This window comes from Echinops telfairi, unplaced genomic scaffold, assembly GCF_000313985.2.
Source record: "Echinops telfairi isolate 266 unplaced genomic scaffold, ASM31398v2 ScPeMD7_1;HRSCAF=3_0, whole genome shotgun sequence".
NCBI classification, from domain to species: domain Eukaryota; kingdom Metazoa; phylum Chordata; class Mammalia; order Afrosoricida; family Tenrecidae; genus Echinops; species Echinops telfairi.
The window spans coordinates 66,028,467-66,034,228 of record NW_022103896.1 but is presented as its reverse complement, the minus strand read 5'-3'; the positions used below and the strand labels follow the sequence as shown (position 1 = coordinate 66,034,228).

The following is a 5,762-nucleotide window of genomic DNA, read 5'->3' as shown; positions in this document are numbered from 1 at the left end:
TTTTATGAGAATTAACCAGTAATCCATGGACCTTATTTACATAAGACAAATCAATGGTCACACTATCACAAAATTTTACATGCGATGAAGAACATCAAGTCTGTGAATAGTCAAACTATCTTTCCTACCTCAAAACTGGCTTAACCACATAAAGAAAGAGCAAACCGTGCTAGTGCCTAGCTTTCGGTCTCGGGTCATTTCAGCTCCGTTTTCGTATGACAGGCAAATCCAATGAAGGCCGTGTTTACTTTATTGGGAAATGTGAAAAAGAAAACAACATACTACTAATTTCAGAAAAAATTGGAAACTAATTTTGTTTATGAATTTTAAAATGTCATTTGGCATTTTTTTAAAGTTGTAATCCTCATTCTTGCTGCTAAGAATTATTCAAAGTTATGCAAATCTTTAAGAATAAATTTTGGGGTATTCAAAATAATGGATGCTTGGTAAACTGAAACACATTTTAAATTGCCAGCTTTATGCTTTGTTTTTGGGAGAACCATCTTTATTTCTTCTCTTTACATCCCAATGATAAGCACTCGCCATATTGACTTCCGTGGTAGTAAATTGGTCTTGAAGAAAGATAAGTCTTCCTTGAGAGAATCAAGATTCTTTGTGGCAGTTGCTAAATTCTTTTCCAACAGTGCCTGAGCTTCAGCAATATCATATGTGTCCCTAATTGTAGAGTAACTAATGAAAATGTAAGAAATAAAGTAAAAAAGATGAAGAAAACAAATGAGGGGGAAGCTCAAGAAGATAAAGCCAAATATTGTAATGAAATGTGAAAAGACCTAGAGTCAGAAAATTCCAAAGAACATACCCAACATATCTTAAGCTGAAGGAACTCAAGAGAAAACTCAAGCATCGAGTTTCAATCTTGAAAGATTCTGTGAGCAAAATATTGATTGATCCAGAAAGCATCAAAAGAAGATAGAAAGAACACACAGAGTCACTGTACCCAAAAGAACTAGTCAACATTCTACCATTAGAGGCAGTAACATATGAGCAAGAACCAATGTGGCTGAAAGAAGAAGTTCAAGCAGCACTGCCTGCATTAGCCAAAAGCAGGGTCCCAGGAATTGATGGAATACTAATTGAGATGTTTCAGCAAGCTGAAGAAGTACTGGAAGCATTCGCTCGCCTATGCTAAGAAATTTGGAAGAAGCAACTTGGTCAACTGACTGGAAGAGATCCATATTTGTATTCATTCCAAAGAAAGGTGACCCAACAGAATACTCAAATTATAGAACAGTATTATTGGTAACACATGCAACTAAAATACTGCTGAAGATCATTCAACAAGTGCAGCAGTACATTGAGAGAAAGCTGCCAGAGGTTCAGGCTAGATTCAGAAGAGGACTTGGAACAAGGTGTTATCATTGCTGATGTCAGATGGGTCTTGGCTCAAAGCAGGGGATACTAGAAAAATGTTTATTTGTGTTTTATTGACTGTGCAAAGGCATTCAACTGTGTGGACCACAACAAACTATGGATAGCCTTGAGAAGAATGGGAATTCCAGAACATTTTATTGTGCTCATGTGGAACTTGTTTGTGGCTTAAGAGGCAGGTATGCCAACAGAGCAAGAGAATGTTTATGGTATAAAATCAGGAAAGGTGTGAGTAAGGGTTGTGTCCTCTCACCATAGTCATTTAACCTATATGCTGAGCAAATAACCATAGAAGTTAGATTATATGAAGACTGGGGTATTAGGATTGGAAGAAGGCTGATTAACATGAGATATGCAGATGATACAACCTTGTTTGCTGAGAGAGAGAACTTGAGGCACTTGCTGATGAAGACCAAGGATTGCATTCTTCTGTATGAATTACACTCATATAAGGAAGCCCAAAATCCCCACGTCTGGATCAATAGGTAACATCATGGCAAACGGAAAAAAGGGTGAAATTGTCATGGACTGCTTAGATCTACAATGAATGGTCATGGAAGCAGCAGTCAAGAGATCAACGGGCACATTGCACTGGGTAAATGTGCTACGCAATACCTCTTCAATGTGTTGAAAAGCAAGGTTGTTACTTTAAGGACTAAAATGTGCCAGAACCAAGCCATGGTATTTTCAAATGCCTCATACGCATGTGAAAGTTGGACATGAAGAATTGATGTGTCTGAATTATGGTCTTGGTGAACATGAAAGTACCATGGACTACCAAAAGAGTAAACGAATCTGTCTTGGAAGAAGTAATCAGAATGCTCCTTCGAGGCATGGATGGTGAGACCTTGTCACACATATTTTGGCCATGTTGTCAGGAAGATCGGTCCCTGGAGAAGGACATCATGGTTGGTGATGTAGAGGAGCAGTGGAAAGCAGCAGGCCCTCAATGAGATGGACGGACCCAGTGTCTGCCAAAAGGCCAACTTGTGAACCATCGTGAAGCTGGTGCAGGGCTGGGGGGTGTTTCAGTCTCTTGTGCATAGTGATGCTACCAGTTGGGGCCAGAGCAATAGCACCTAAACCCCCCCCCACCCCCCACCCCACCCCCCACACACACATGTATCTTCCCTCATTCTGACGTAGCCGGCTCAACAGAAGGATAGGATGGTGTATAGCTTAAAAACTTTTTTATTGTGAATTAGGAGGTTTACAGAGACAAGAATCAGTTTTACAGTCAACAATTCCTATCCATTTTATTTAAACTCATCCATTCCAACTCCCTCAATGTCCCATCCTTTTTTCCTGCCTTCTTCCTGCATTAGGTCCTGTTTCCATCCCTCCTTCTTTTTTTGTTTTTAATTGCAAAAATGAGTTTTAATTTTAAATCTTTAGTTTGATTTAAACATTGCTTTTAGTATGACGCCGACCCCAGCTGTGCAGAAAGGCTCTGAGAGATGTTCACAGCAGCACACATCTGCGGCTCTTCTTCGGTCTGGGGGCTCCAGGGCAGCAGATATTGCTTCGTCAAACACATTCTTTTAGGCCTTTGTGTGTGAGTGCAGAACACTCCACATCTTTGACAGCCTTCAGGTCACGGGTCAGCTTTTTGGCAGTCTCTGGGGTGATAGGCTTCTGTTTGTTCTTGGCAAGTTTCTCAATAGTAGAGGGGTCATCTCTGAGATCAATTTGGGTTCCAACAAGCAAGAAAGGAGTCTTTGGACAGTGGTGTGTTGATCTCAGGTACCCACTTTTCCTTCACATTTTCAAATGAGGATGGAGAGACCACTGAAAAACAGACTAGAAATACATCTGTTTGTGGATGACTCAGCTGTCATAATCTGTCATAATCCTCTTGCCCTGCAGTATCAAAAAGTCCGAGAGTATATGGCTCTCCACCAATCATAACTGTGACTGCATAGTTGTCGAAAACAGTTGGTACATATTCGAATGGAAATTTGTTGGTTGTGTAGGATATCAGGAGACATGTTTTACCAACGGCACCATCACCTACAGCAACACACTTTATTGTCTGCATTGCTGAAATAGTTTTGTATCCACTTTTAATTTCCAGCTCGATGTTGACCTCAGCTTCTCCGCCGGGCCCATCCCTCCTTCTTTCCTAACCTCTAACATTGTTGTTGGGTGAAGGCTGCCCCTTTCCTCTTAAATTGTCGCTTATTCTACTCCAGAGGGGAATTCAGTTCCACATCTGAAAGGTAAGGGTCCTTGTCTCAGGGAGCTCACCTGTCTCTCTTACCAGTAAGCCTGGTCTATTTTATGATTTGGAATGGTCTTTTAAATGTTCAATTACAGCACCAGCTAGGTGGAAATATCTTGTAAGGTCCAGGCAATGTGCTTCTGAAGGCTCTATTTGTTATCATTGAGCTCTCAATATATGGTGCTGCTTCTCCCATAGGCAGGATTCACTCAGTCAAGAGGATACATCGTACTGGGTAAATCTGCTCCACAATAGCTCTTTAATGTATCAAGGAGGGGTAGTGAGAGTAGTACCACCCACTGTTAACCTTAGGGACCCACTTGTAAAACGTTTGTTTGCTGTCCCTTCCACTCTATTTTCTACTGGTAAAGAGATCTTATTTCCAAAGGGAGGAAAGTTCCTCCCAGTAGACACAAATACTACTGTTCCATTGAAATTGAGAAATGTCAACCAACCAACCAACCACTTTGAGCTCCTCAGGCAAATGTGCTGACACTATGGGCTCTAGGTAGGGCTCGGCTTTTCCATCTAACACTCTTAAACTGTTGTTGTTAGGTACTTACCTAGTAGGCTCCAACCCATAGCGACCCTCTGTACAACAGAACAAAACACTACCCCGTCCTGTGCCGTCCTCACAATTGTTCCTTTGCCTGAGCCCATGGATGCAGTCACTGTGTCAGTCCATGTCATTGACGGCCTCCCCCCTTTTCACTGTCCTTCCACTTTACCAAGCATGAGGTCCTTCTCCAGGGACTAGTCCCCTGATACAGTGTCCAAAGTATGAAAGGTGAAGTCTTGCCATCTTTGCCTCTAAGAAGCACTTTAGCCATACTTCTTCCAACATAGATGTTTGTCTTTTTAGCAGTTCATGGTACTTTGACTATTTTCTTCCAGCACTACTCTTCAAATGCACTGATTCTTCTCTGATCTTCCTTATACATTGTCCAACTTTCCCGTGCATCCTCAGAGTGACATCCTTGCTTTTCAAACCTCTAGAGAGATCTTGTGCAGCAGATTTATCTAATGCAATACATCTTTTGATCTCTTGTGCTGTTTCCATGAGCATTGATTGTGGATCTGAGCAAGACAAATATCCATGGCAAATTCAACCTTTTTCCACTTTATCATGATGTTATCTGTTAGTCCAGTTATGAGAATTTTGGTCTTGAATTTTGGATTGAGTTGTAATCCACACTGAGGACTCAAGCCTTGATTTTCATCGGCAAGTACTTCAATTCCTACTCACTTTCAGTATGCAAGTTGTGTCATCTGCATATTGCATATTGCTAATAAGCCTTCCTCGAATCCTAATGCTACATTCTTCTTCACAGAATCCAGTTTCTCTGATTTGCTTAGCATACAGGTTAAATAAGTATGGGGACAGAATACAACCCTCACCTACACTTGCCTGGTTTTAAACCATGCAGTATTCCCTTGTTCTGATCACCACTACCTCTTGATCCAGTACAAGTTTCACATGAGCACAATGATGTGTTCTGGAATTCCCATTCTTTTCAAAGCTATCCATAGCATGTTGTGGGCCACACCATCTAATGTCTTTGCACAGCAAAAATTCTTTCTCTTTCACCCATGGTAACTATAGGTCGTTTGGTTTCTTTTCTTTTTAGTAGTTTTCTTGATATAATGTTCACATATACACTTCTGTAGTTAAATCACTTCTAGAGTTGTTGATGCATCATCACAACTCGCTCTACTGCTTCCTCCCCACTGGGACATGCCCTCAGGCCTTGGTTTCCTATCAACCACTTGGCTTGGCCAGCCTGGTGTGTGCTCCAGGCAACTCCCAAGGTGGCTTTTCTGCTGGATGCCCAGCTGTGGTTTAACATCCCTTACGTTCTTTTCAGCCATTACAGGTAAAGAACAACCAAAGAAACCATCTAACAATCAAAACTTTCATTTTCTCATATTGCTTCTTCTTTCTCTTACGAAATCCCTTGCTTCTATGAGTCTGGGGTCATTGCAACGACTCTCACTCCTGAAGTCAACTGAGGAAAAAGACGTGGAGCCACATCTGACCCCCTCTAAATAGGGGAGGAGACTCTTTTTGTTTTGTTTTATTTATTTTTTAATCATTTTATTAGGGGCTCATACAATTCTTATCACAATCCATACATACATCAATTGTGTAAAG

At 41.1% G+C, this 5,762-nt stretch overlaps 1 pseudogene; it reads right to left on the bottom strand.

The window, feature by feature from the left end:
* Positions 1 to 2,850: 2,850 nt before the first annotated feature.
* Positions 2,851 to 3,427, bottom strand: LOC101646306 (annotated as a pseudogene).
* Between the last annotated feature and the right edge of the window lie 2,335 nt (positions 3,428 to 5,762).